Source organism: Hyperolius riggenbachi, chromosome 5, assembly GCF_040937935.1.
Source record: "Hyperolius riggenbachi isolate aHypRig1 chromosome 5, aHypRig1.pri, whole genome shotgun sequence".
Taxonomy (NCBI): domain Eukaryota; kingdom Metazoa; phylum Chordata; class Amphibia; order Anura; family Hyperoliidae; genus Hyperolius; species Hyperolius riggenbachi.
The window spans coordinates 268,449,342-268,463,621 of NC_090650.1; positions in this window are offsets into that span (position 1 = coordinate 268,449,342).

Below are 14,280 nucleotides of genomic sequence, written 5' to 3' on the forward strand. Positions count from 1 at the left end.
GAAGTTCCTTCCTGGGCCAGTGACACCTAGGTGTGAAAGCGTCCCAGCAGTAAGCCCAAATGGCAAAGGGTTGCTGCCTTTTGAAGATGCAGGATAAACCTAGCAGGAGATCAGACTTCTCGACTGTTGGAGACAGAGGGAACATAAATGTAGTATATGATTTTTAGCCTGTTTAAGGAATACCGTTTATATGAGAGGTATGAAAGTTATATCATTTGATTCGGGGTGTCTTGACGGACATTTTGATACCAGTCTTGGCGGGCCAGGGATAAGCCACGACAAAGTATAAAACCTCTCAGGAACTAAACATAATATGGTAGCCAAGTCTGATGTCACAGGAATTGTCATGTTTGGAAGAATATGAACCTTCATCCACACAAATATGGCATTTCCTGTTTTTGAATTACGTTTTACAGGTAAATCTAAAATCTCTCTCCAAGGTAATAACTGTGATTGGTTTGTGAATCGGAGGGGGGCCGGCTTTGTTCCACCCCTAAAACTAGCTTCCATAAAACCAGGATGCATGCAAGGAGGGGCAGTCTCCCCTTGTGTACCATCACCTGATCAAGCCAGCCAACCAGAGGACCATGTGGCTGGTGGCCATCTCCTGAACTGAAACAAAGGAGATTTTCCATGTGCTCAGATTTCCCAGAAAGGACATATTTTCACCTGACCTTAAGTATACGCATTTTTCTTCCCTTTTTATTTTTATACTGCTCTACGATTGTCTCTATAATTGTTGATTTTAATGATTTTTTTGTATATATTAATTATTTATATTGCATTTATAATAAAAGACTTCTAAAAGTCATTTATTTGTTCAGCTACCCCTGCTATTCAGCTGCACAAACCGAATTCTAGCTTCTGAAGATCACTACTGAGAATTGTTATTAGTCAGAACAGGGTGTGTTTTAACCGTTCTATTTGCAGGTATTAGTTAGGCAAATTGGGGCTCCTCTTCCCATCAAAAAGAGGTGGTGGCAGCCTAGTATTTAGTTTTTAATAGATCGCACGCCTCCCTCTGGTCTGTCCGCTGCCAAAATTCCAGCGGTTTCAGCTCATCGATTGCATCCACGAGATTGGATGGTCTGTGTGTTGAAACCGATTGGAGGGCATTGTTCGGTCTGGCCACTAAGGGGCGTGTAACAGTGGCGACCCCCGCAAAGCTGGCAGACGATGCGCCTCATCACCACACTCGCAGGAAAATCACTACTGCGCAGCAATCAGGGTGCGCATGGCATGGTGCTGTACATGCGCAGTAGCCACCGACTGGCCAGCTGTAACGATTGTGGAACTTTCTCCGTGATCAGCGCACAAAGCGTGCGCTGACACGGCGGAAATCCTCCACAAGCGTATATTTGCAGGCACCCAGCAAAAGGTGCTACGCACCTGTAGAGGGAAATTCCTGTCGGCAGATGGCGCTGGGGAGTGCAGAGGAACCAATCCTCTGTACCTCCACAAGTGCCAGACAGGAATTGTACGAAGCGCAGAACGCAATCGCAAGAGAGGCGATTGCGAATGAGATTGAGCAAAGGGGTAGGTTGTATGTGTGTGCGCCAATCCAGTCGCCACCCCGCGACCGCGCACACACAACAGCAGATATGAAATAGGAACGCGATCGCAAGAGGTGCAGATCAGAATAGAATACGAGGGTAGCAAAGGCACAGCAAATAATACAATAAGGAGATACGGAAAATAACAAACGCTAGCTAACCGCGAACACCGCACTCATTCGCAACAGTGCACACAGTTATGCGCGGTCTCTACGTGATAAGCACAATAGAGACAAGCACGCCTAACTAACCATCGACAGACAAACATGAAACAGAGGACGCGAGCGCTTGCTTAACGGTTACCTCACCGAGCCTCCAGCAAGCGTAGCAGACAAGACAGACACACGAAAACATGGACAAGCGAGAGATAGGATCCACAGCACTAGCGAAAAGTGGCTAGCGCGATCCAGGTACAGAGTAGCAGAACAGAAGGATCCCCAGCGCTAGCGAAAAGTAGCTAGCGCGATCCCAGAAGACAGAACAGAAGGATCCCCAGCGCTAGCGAAAAGTAGCTAGCGCGATCCCAGGAGACAGAACAGAAGGATCCCCAGCGCTAGCGAAAAGTAGCTAGCGCGATCCCAGGAGACAGAACAAAAGAGATAGCTGGTAGCAACCGCTGCACCAGCTATACTCCAAGAACAGAGATCAGAACCATTTCCTGTCGACCACCTTTGGGACTGGACAATGGCAACAGGCAAGACAAGACAGAACAGGCAATACAGATAATACAACCTGACTGGGCTAGAAGGGGAGCCTAAAGCAACCCCCAGGAATTAACTATACTAGATAGCAATGGCTGACACTCCAGCAGTGTCCATCAGGAACAGACCATGGAAAGGAAATGACCAGCAAAGCCTTCTGGGAAACATAAAGCTCTTATAGTGCCAGTCATCAAAGAAGGCAGGTAGGGGATTTGCATAACGAATGCATGCAAATTCCCCAGCAAGAGAACAGACCAGAAACTTGCAATGGAAAGACAGGTCTCTGTTCCAGAGACCTGCAGCCCACAGACTAGAGGAATGGACAAACAGCTGTCTGCCTGTGCAGCCAGCTGAGCGGATCATCACACCAGCTTTGCTGGGGTCTCCACTGCTTGTTAGGGGGGACTCAGATGGAGTTCGTGGGCACAGGATGACTCCAGGTGGCTGCAAAAAGGCCCAGGTATGTTAAACTAATTTTTTATTTTGAGTTAAGTAACCCTTTAACACTTCAGCCTTCAGTCGTTTTTCACCTTATGCATCCAAGCAATTTTCACCTCCCATTCATTCGCCAATAACTTTTTCACTACTTATCACAATGAATTGATCTATATCTTGTTTTTTCCACCACCAATTAGGCTTTCTTTGGGTGGTACATTTTGCTAAGAATTATTTTTTTCTAAATACATTTTCACAGGAATAAGAAAATATAATAAAAAATAATTATTTCTCAGTTTTCGGCCATTATAGTTTTAAAATAATACATGCTACTATAATTAAAACCCATGTATTTTATTTGCCAATTTGTTCTGGTTATTACACCATTTAAATTATGTCCCTATCACAATGTACGGCGCCAATATTTTATTTGGAAATAAAGGTGCATTTTTTTCAGTTTTGCGTCCATCACCATTTACAAGCTTATAATTTTAAAAATATTAGTGATATATCCCGTTCACATGCATATTAAAACATTTCAGACCCTTAGGTAACTATTTATGTTTTTTTTTTTTTTTGGTTTCTTTTAATTGTAATTTTTTTTCATTAAAAATGTTATTTTTTTTTGGGGGGGGGGGGGGGGGTATGGGAGGTAAACAGTTAATTTGAAATGTAATAATGCGCGTTTATTTAATAAAAAAAATGTATGTAGATGCAGTTTACAATTTTTTTTGTCCTGGAAGTGAGAGTTCTTGCTTCCAGGAATTATAGGGAGGACAGAAAACTTTTCTTCAGAAACATCGGGGCTTCTCAAAGAAGCCGTCGGTCTTTCTACCGGAGACTTAGATCAATGAATTAGAACTATGTTCCCATTCATTGATCTTCAGGCCAATATGCGACGGCACGGGAGAGCGTGGGCACGCTCATGATCACTCGTGGGAGCGTGCAGCACCACAGCAGCAACCTTTTGCATGTAGTAGAACCATCCAAAAGGCTGAAGTGGTTAAGAACTGAAGACCAACATCATCAAAGCCTTGCTAGCGATGAGCCAGCTTTTCACATGGAGAGGTTGATTCAAATAAAGTACATCCAAATTACAATGCACAGGTAGTACACAGCAATGTTACCAGTACTTATGCTAGTTATGTAGTGCACATTGCACAAATAGAATATCTCGCATTACCTAGGTAATATGCGTGTTGCTAGTATACCATGTGTTATGCTTAAAGGGACTCCGAGCAGTGCCTTTGGGTATGGCTTTAAGCATACCCACAACTAATTAATTATATCCTCACACCTACCAGCATGATGTTTGTAATTATATCCCCCTGGGTTCCTTGTATTTCATTGCATTGTGCTGAATGGAGCTGCCGACTTTGGGGAAGAGTGGTCCTGTGTAATAAAATGCTGGACTCTGAGCAGTGCAGTAACTATGGAAAGATGCATACCATTTTGAAGCTCTATTTCGCCTCTTTCCAATAATATATAAACCGCCGCCCTACGCCTTTTAGTTTTTGCTATTTTCCCAATCGAAATTGCGGCGGCCGCAATTTCGATCGCGAAAATAGCAAAAACTAAAAGGCGTAGGGCGGCGGTTTATATATTATTGGAAAGAGGAGAAATAGAGCTTCAAAATGGTATGCATCTTTCCATAGTTACCCTTGATATACAAACAATGAGATTTTCTGGCAGATTTCTTGCCAGATCAGTTATTTCCAGCATGTCCAATATGATTTCCGATCGATTTTCCGATTGATTTTCTGTTCACTTTTATGGAAAATCGATTGCAAATCACATGACTTGCTGAAAATAATGAATCTGGCAAAAATCTGCCAGATAATATCATTGTGTGTATTAGGCATTACACTATTTGCATTACACTAACAATGAACACATGTGTTATCTAGGTAGCATAAGAACCTCAAAATAAGCTTGGCAGCAAAAGGTGGCCGTGATTCACTAAGCCATGGTTTAGTGAATCAAAGTCAGTGTCTCCCCCCCTTATTTATAGAAAGACTGTGGACATGTATTTTGTAAGTCTCCCTATTGGGAAGTATACATGTGAATAGCAACTGACTAGACTCTTTCTGACTTTAAGGCTTGACCTACATCTGCAGACAAACACTCTAGGTGCCAATTTCAAGTTCGGGGCCGCATATAGCCTTCCTCTGTGCACGCCAAATCATACTCCAGGTATAGACTTGGTTATTTGCATAATCTTGCATATCTTGCTGGAATTTTTGTACCTTTTTTTTCAAAGTGTATTCTTATAACTCCTTGATCATCTCATCTAACTAAACTTTAACCACTTCACCTCAAAGGGTTTTTCCCCTTAAAAAAACAGAGCAATTTTCACCTGTCAGCGCTCCTTCCATTCATTCGCCTATAACTTTATTACTACTTAGCACAACAAAACAATCTATATCTTGATTTTTGCTACCGATTAGGCTTTCTTTGGAGGGTACATTTTGCTAAGACTTATTTTATTCTAACCCTGTTTTAATGGGAATAATAAGAAAAAAAATGAAAAATGCATTATTTTTCAATTTTCAGCCATTATAGTTTTAAAATAATACATGCTAATGTAATTAAAACCCATACATTTTATTTGCCCATTTGTCCCGGTTATTGCAACATTTAACATTTTTCCCTAGTACAATGTATGGTGCCAATATTTTATCTGGAAATAAAGGTGCATTTTTTCAGTTTTGCGTTCATCCCTAATTACAAGCCCATCATTTATAAAGTAATTGTTATATACCCTCTTTACATACATATTAAAAAAAGTTCAGTCCCTAAAGGTAACTATTTATGTATTTTTTTTTTTTATTTGTAATTTTTTTTTTTAAATTTGAAAAAAAAAACACAAAACAAAAAACATTTGCTAACTTTAGGAGAGTGTGGGAGGTCAGGGGTTAATTTAGAAAGGAAAAACAGGTAACTTGGGATCATTTACTGAAAAAAAAGGGGGATGTAATTTAAGTAATTTTACAATTTGGCCACAAGATGTCCTCTGTAGTGAATTCAGTTTGCATACTATTAGTACGGAAACCAGAAGAACTGCGTGGACGGGATTTCTGAATGGCAGAGCGGTCGCTCACAGGGGGACTTTGATCAATGAATGGGAACTGTGTTTGGAGCGGGGGGCGCGGCAGGAAGGAACGTAGGTACATCCCTGCACAGAGTTATGGCATTTTGCAGGGACGTAGTTTCTCGTCCCAGGAGAGGGGAATTGGTTAAACTGTATATACCGTTTAATTGCATCTTTCGTAAATACCGTAGTTCTTTAGGTGATCAATCTTGTTTTTGATACATCAAGTCCATTGAGCACTTATTCAGGATTCCATTCCATTTTCTCAAGAAACCTGGGTCTCCTTTACAAAATATCTGTGTAATGGTCACTCTTAGGCCTCAAGGTAATCATTCGATCCTAAGATTCTCAGTGAGGGTGGACACATGCAGTGATAAAGTTACTTCTTTCTCAGTGAGTGAACTGATCTGTGCCTTAAGACTTTCAATTATGTTGGATGCCTCAGTTTGCATATTAACTATGGTGAAAATCTGTGAATGTCAACAGTGCTGATTCACAGCTTGGCCTTGCTGTGGAAATTCTTTGAGCCTTTAAAACCCTTACCATCTAAAAAATGTTAAATGTTAAAACTATGAGCTGGTTAGGAAATTACCAATTCAGAATTTGCAGACTGAATGTTGGCAGCCTCCATGAAATGGAGACAGGACGTTCTGCAGCTTTTATGAAGGCATCAGATGTTTTTAAAACATTTTAACTATTTGTGGTAATCTGTACTATATTCTAATTCCTTCTGAGAGAGGAAGCAGATAACCGGCGAGCCCTCTTATAAAAGGGACCCTGAGCAGTGCCATAAAAAGGAAAGTCCACTTGGTGCCTTCCATTGTCCCGTTGGCAGCTCCGGTAATCCGTTGACTTCGCATGAGGTTGCGTAGGACACTTACATTCACTGGCAATACGGCGCACTGGGTGAGCGCAGGTGGTGTGCATGAATGCAGCCAAAGTTGCCGAATTACTGGAACCACCAGCAAGACCACGGAAGGGACCAAGTGTATGCCTGGGAACCTTGCTGGCTACGGGGGGTTGGGGAAAGCCCCAGGTAAATCCAGATTTCTTTTTAATGACACAGGGTCCCTTTAAAGGGGATTACCAGGTTTGAACACAAGATGCACTACGACCTCCATACATACCCTCTAAGGTACCAGAAGTGAGGACTGACATCTATATACTTGGCATTTTCAGCCCTCTTCTTGTCAAGCACCCTCATGTCAAGAACCTTGTGCACTGGTATTGTCCAGCTAATGGAAGGAAAGAGCGTACACAACGATTTAAAGAAATATTACAAACAAAAAAAATACAAATAAAAATAAAAACTAATTCAGTGAAGCAGTAGGCAATAAGTGATGTGTGATGCTGAAGAAAGCTGGGCAAAAGCAATCCATTTGCTTATAAACAGTATCCAAAAGTTTAAGCCATAAGTTATCATGCCTTCATATTCATACCAGTATCACAAGCATTCTGATTGAATCAGTCAGTAAAGTGTGGGTGATGAATGCCAATATTATTACTCAAACTAGGCTAGTTTTTCCTATTGGGAATGACGTTTTCTATCTTTTCATGGTAGAATGTTGTTGGTCTGTTTCTGAGCACAAACCACTGTAACCAGAAGAAGTCATAGCACTGCCTTTCACACGCATCTTCTGAGGGAAATGAGCATGTTACATTCATCTGTAGACCATGACAACTTCTTCCAATGTGAGAGGGAGACTGTTTGGAGTGGATTCACAAAACCCCATTAAAATTTCCATGCGCTCATAGCACACAGCAATTTTATTGGTATTTTATATAACTCACGTTATGTACACAATGCTATGTGTGCAAAAAGCGACATAGATGGTGTAAACATGAGCTAAAAACAAACTGAAATTTTAACAGAGTTTTGTGAATCAATCAGAGAGAGAAACTACTGGAACAAAGATAGACCTATCATGGAATTTGGATCTCACTTTGAGTATAGGGACAGATCTGTCCACCATTCAAGCTAAAATAAAGACTTCTTTCTATACAGGGAACTACATTGAGCAACAGAAGATTGTGTTGCTGTTAAAACAGGTAGAAATAAATCATCATTAACTATAATTACAATGTGCCTGAAACAATGTAAGTGTGTGAGTGTGAACACTAATGGGTGTTTTGGTATTACTTGTAAAAATTATATACATTCGTTTCTTGTTCTGGTTTAATGTGTATTGGTATCTGAATGCCAGTATCTCGTCATCAGAATAAGGATAAGTGAAATCGTTGCTGACAGGTTCATAAGGTTCATGTCGAGCTTTTGGTCAGATCCCGAGAATCTTGAGTACCAGTTTTGCAAAACTGGCTTTATAATACTGACACTAACTGAAAAATTAGGGTTAAATCATTGCATGTGTGTTTGTGTCATTAAAATGTCAGTGGTGCAAACAATGGGATCGGTGTTGCTGGGGTTGAGTAGATCCGCTTAGTGGATTGCTTGTGGGTTGGGGGTCAATGGCTACCATACACAGTCCTCATTGTTGGCTGAGGCGGTGGTTATTGGCCGCCTCAGCAGACTTAAGTCAGGCGTGTGTACGAGGCTTAAGTGAGATTGGGACTGATTCACTGTGAAACCAAACTCAAAAATGTTGCCCCTTTATCCCTATGTAGGACCTCCAACAAAACACGTGACAAGATTATATTGTTGGCCATTGCTTTACATTTTAACGAATGCTAAATATTTCGTGCAGTGTGCAATAGCTCTTTCAAAAGTAAACACTAGATTTAAGATTTGTCAGGACCATATCAACAGAGCAAAGCAAATGTGTCACGTTAAGAATGGTTTTGCAATTACAATCACTATAATATTGCTAAAAGCCAATTGAGAGGCCACAACAATTTTGACAATAATATAGCGTGCAAGTGTAAAAAGAGATGCCAAAATGTAATATTTACTTAAGCTAAATAAATACAGCATCTGAAACCTCTGGTGAGATTTTCACATTTCTCAGCTTTATAATTTGTTACTGTAGCTTTTCAAGACATTACATTGATGTGTCTACCTATGGAAAACTAGCAGAGTTGCGTGTTCGGGGCTTTCACTACGTAATGATCTTTGGATTGGGCATTTGTCAGCAGAATTTTATGCAGTGGCTAAGAGGTGAAGCTCAGTCATCAGTTCTTTTGTTTTGAAATTTTTAATTGAGGAGTTTCCCAAGTTATGACAGGTATTCTCCTTTTCCTGGAAATGACATGCTCATTCCTTCATTTACAGATTTATATTAATTTTGGAATACTTTTCCTGAACCTTTTTACGTCACTTATGCTCTCTCTTCGCCTTCCCATGCACTTTTGTAACGTTTCAGTCAAACTCTAATATGAAATATGGACATTTAAAGATAATGATCTTAATCTACCACCCAATGGACGATGTAAAACTGGTGTGATTTGCGTGATTAACTTATATTGTAATTTTCCAGCTAAATCCACTGGATCTGTACTTTTTAAAAGTAGGAATAAATGTAAGCTTGAAGTAAAAATAGTTATTTTGAGTCAACATGAAAGCATATATCTTTAACCTCCCTAGCGATAATCCCGAGCTCAGCTCAGGGCAGTTCATTACTTTATTTGGCTGATCAGCATTTATTTTCGGCCGCCGGGATCCCCATGTCCACGCTATTCTTCTGGGGTCCCAACAGCCAATCAGTGTAGTGGTGGCGGCGGTTGCAGCGAGATATATATATATATATATATATATATATAGTGGGTTGCAAAAGTATTTGGCCCCCTTGAAGTTTTCCACATTTTGTCACATTACTGCCACAAACATGCATTTAATTTTATTGGAATTTCACGTGAAAGACCAATACAAAGTGGTGTACATGTGAGAAGTGGAATGAAAATCATACATCATTCCAAACATTTTTTACAAATAAATAACTTCAAAGTGGGGTGTACATAATTATTCGGCCCCCTGAGTCAATACTTTGTAGAACCACCTTTTTGCTGCAATTACAGCTGCCAGTCTTTTAGGGTACGTCTCTATCAGCTTTGCACATCTAGAGACTGAAATCCTTGCCCATTCTTCTTTGCAAAACAGCTCCAGCTCAGTCAGATTAGATGGACAGCGTTTGTGAACAGCAGTTTTCAGATCTTGCCACAGATTCTCGATTGGATTTAGATCTGGACTTTGACTGGGCCATTCTAACACATAGATATGTTTTGATTGAAACCATTCCATTGTTGCCTTGGCTTGATGTTTAGGGTCATTGTCCTGCTGGAAGGTGAACCTTCGCCCCAGTCTCAAGTCTTTTGGTGTCTCATTGAGGTTTTCTTCCAAGTTTGCCCTGTATTTGGCTCCATCCATCTTCCCATCAACTCTGACCAGCTTCCCTGTCCCTGCTGAAGAGATGCACCCCCTGAGCATGATGCTGCCACCACCATATTTGACAGTGGGGATGGTGTGTTCAGAGTGATGTGCAGTGTTAGTTTTCCGCCACACATAGCGTTTTGCATTAGGGCCAAAAAGTTCCATTTTGGTCTCATCCGCCCAGAGCACCTTCTTCCACATGGTTGCTGTGTCCCACACATGGCTTGTGGCAAACTGCAAACAGGACTTCTTATGCTTTCTGTTAACAATGCCTTTCTTCTTGCCACTCTTCCATAAAGGCCAACTTTGTATAGTGCATGACTAATAGTTGTCCTATGGACAGAGTCTCCCACCTGAGCTGTAGATCTCTGCAGCTCGTCCAGAGTCACCATGGGCCTCTTGACTGCATTTCTGATCAGCGCTCCCCTTGTTCGGCCTGTGAGTTTAGGTGGATGGCCTTGTTTTGGTAGGTTTACAGTTGTGCCATACTCCTTCCATTTCTGAAAGATCGCTTGAACAGTGCTCCGTGGGATGTTCAAGGCTTTTGAAATCTTTTTGTAGCCTAAGCCTGCTTTAAATTTCTCAATAACTTGACCCCTGACCTGTCTTGTGTGTTCTTTGGACTTCACGGTGTTGTTGCTCCCAATATTCTCTTAGACAACCTCTGAGGCCCTCACAGAGCATCTGTATTTGTACTGACATTAGATTACACACAGGTGCACTCTATTTAGTCATTAGCACTCATCAGGCAATGTCTATAGGCAACTGACTGCACTCAGATCAAAGGGGCCCGAATAATTATGCACACACCACTTTGCAGCCTTATTTGTACAGTTTCACATTTTTTTAAGTTTATTCATAAATTTAATTAATTTAACAAACTTGTGTTCTAGTCTTTTATTCAGCGGTGTAACTATAGGGGATGCAACCCCATCAGTCGTAGGGGCCCACCTGCCATGTGCAGGGGGGAGCGCTGCCGCTCCGCCCGATTGTGGGACCCCCAGCCAGGTGTTGAACTGGCCATGGCGTGTAATAGACGCTGCACCAGTTCATTCCCCGCAGCCTGCAGTCTCCCAGGAGGCAGAGCAGGGCTACGGAAAGATGGCGTGCGAAGCCCTGCACTGGAGACTATTTGTGTCTCCAGTACAGGGCTTCGGGCGCCATCTCCCCCTGTCAGGAGATTTGCTGCTGGAGAATCGTCGGGGGAGCTTCACACCAGAGGCTGGGAGAGGAGACTTCTGTCAGGTAAGTGAATTGATTTTTTTCACAGGTGCATTTTTCTTCTGGTGACGGCTTCCCACTTTACGAATTTCTGGTGACTGCTGCCCACTTAACGATTATTTTCTGGTGAAATGCTGCCCACTTTACAATTATTTTATGGTGAAATGCTGCCCACTTTATGATTATTTTATGGTGAAATGCTGCACACTTTACGATTAATTTCTAGTTATATGCTGTCCACTTTACGATTATTTTCTGGTGAAATGCTGCCAACTTTACGATACATTTCTGGTGAAATGCTTTCCACTTTACGATTATTTTCTGGTGAAATGCTGCCCACTTTATGATTAATTTCTGGTGAAACATTGCTGCATTACGATTATTTTATGATGAAACGCTGCCCCATTACAATTATTTTATATTGATACGCTGCCCCATTACGATTCACTGGTACCTATGGGGGGGCATCCAAAATTTCGCAGGTTGGCCCAGTGATTTCTAGTTATGCCCCTGCTTTTATTTATATGCAGAATGTCTACCAGGCTTTTATTATGGCATATTTTGGTGAGTTATGACTTAAGAATTGGAGGCCTAAAATTCTTGAAAAAAAACCGTACCGCTTTTGACTCATAATAATTCCAGACAGAAATGCACCACCAGGGAGGTTACACAGGAGTAGTAGAATAGAAGAAGGAAATGGGGGCACCACTTCTTAAAATCCCTTTATTCCGGTGGGGAGATAGCAGGTACAAAGCAGTGGGGGTATCAAGTGCCTGACAGCTGTTACGCTGATTTAAACCAGCTTCTTCAGAGGCAGAATGTACACTACTGGACCATGCAAAGATTGTGGATGTGCACACTCCGTGTCCCAGCTTCGGTGTGTCCGCCCTGCTGCATTTGGTACCAGGTACTGTTGTTTTCCTCTCATACTTTGCTGAGGTTAACAGGAGCATGTAAATGAATAGATTCAACCTCACATTAGGATTGATTCATTCATTCATTCAAATAATGGTAAAACTGTGGTTTGCAAACAGCACATGGCAGTTTTACTGGTACATACAGGGCAGTTTCTAGACTAAATTGCACCCAGGGCGAGGGTGTAAAAATGGTGTCCCCTTCCCACCCCGTAAACTCGCGAACACTCATCCAGGAGGAAGAAGGGACCAGGAAAACACACAGGTGAAGAGAGCCCGGAAAGCCGACTCCTCTGAGCGACCAGGCACTGACAACTTGCAGTACCGGTACAGGACATCAAGTGTCATCATGTGGTGGTGACATGATGATGACTTGACATCTGATACAGGCAACCTAGGAGGAGTCAGGGAAGGTGATCGCACTGGTAACCTTCTTCTTCCATTTGGCTGCACTGCGCATCCCCAGCTCCCTAGTGGTTATATCCTTCTGCCTGAACCCCTTCTTCTATTTGCCAGTCTGCACCCAGGGCAGTTGCCCCGCCTGCACTGCACAAGAAACGGCCCTGGGTACTTACACAGTAGAGTAATAGTGCAGTTCGCTATTAATGCAATCTGCAGTACCTGCTGATATTACTGTGTAGCAATGTGCGTTACCCAGGTACCCAGGGTTGCGCTAATTACACAACGCATGCCACTCTACCAGCACAAGTACTGGTTAAATTACTGAGTGCATAGAAATGTTACCAACTTTTAGTAAATCAACCCCATTGCCTCCTGATCTGTGTTAAAGTTGTAGAAAACATTACTGGTTCTGAGAATCCTAATGACCTTTCCATTTACCAGCAGTTTCTACAGTGTTTATAGTAGTTATGTGCCTGCTTACTGCTGATCTAAAGGTACCCATACATCTAGCAATTTTGACAGCTGATCAACCAATAGACAAATCTTTCGGCAATCGGTCTCGAGGAGTGCAGACAGAGCGGTGAACATCGGACAGGTAAAGTATTAATGGAGGGGCTCTAGGTACATTAGGGGAGATAGCAGACGGGACAACCGTCACATTAGTTGTTCCCGATTATCGCATGCCTGTTACTGCCGCGCACCCAATCAAGCATGTCAGCTTGAGATTTTCTAGCATGTTCAATTGTTACAGGCATCCAATTTCGGCCAAAAATTAGTCACATGATCGATCGAACATGCTTTTGGCAACGCTGATTTTCATTCGATAATAATTATCCAATAGGATGGTTGATCGGCCGCCGAATCTACAGGTGAATGGCTACCTTAACAGTCTAACAGTCTTCCCCTCCTAGTTTTCCAAAGACCTCACAATTGTTTATTACAGAATCTGTGATCTGAATTCCATGTCTGAAATCTGCAACCTGCACATCACGTCTAACCTGAGCAAAGGCAAACAGGGGATAGATTATAGACAGCAATAAATGTGGGTGGAGTCATATGTTTACACAACATGAGCTGTGTGGGTGGTGTAAATACCATTAATATTTCTGTGTGTTGTCGGGGTACAGCAATTTTAACAGAGTTTAGTGAACCAACCTATAGTTTCCTATGGGAGGGAGATATGGGTCTGGGAATGAAGGCAGTGTCAGGATGGCCTAATTGCACACTGGGGTGAGGAGGAGCCATTGCCAAATGGCCTGCTTAGAGAGAAGAAGGTTCACATAAGCCCCAAAGCTGAAGATCCAATGAGTGAGTATAGAGGAAGGGTGTCAGGTCGGGTTTGTCTGAAAGTGGGAGTCAATTTGTTTTTTTCAGTTAGAGGTGAGGTTGTTTATTGGCTTTTACTTTCACCTGGGTCAGCATGTATGATGATCTTTTCTTTGCATTTCTACTAAAATAACTTATGTGTATTTTGTTCAAAAGTGTTAAATTTCAACATTTTATATGATATGTGAGGCAACATTCAGGAGATTATTAATCTGTGTAATGGTGTCTTTGTGTGCATGTTAAAGCTGGTTTAATGAGCTAATTGGTGCAGACTTTTGTTCAACAACCTGTGCTAATGAGAAAGATAATCTGCAGC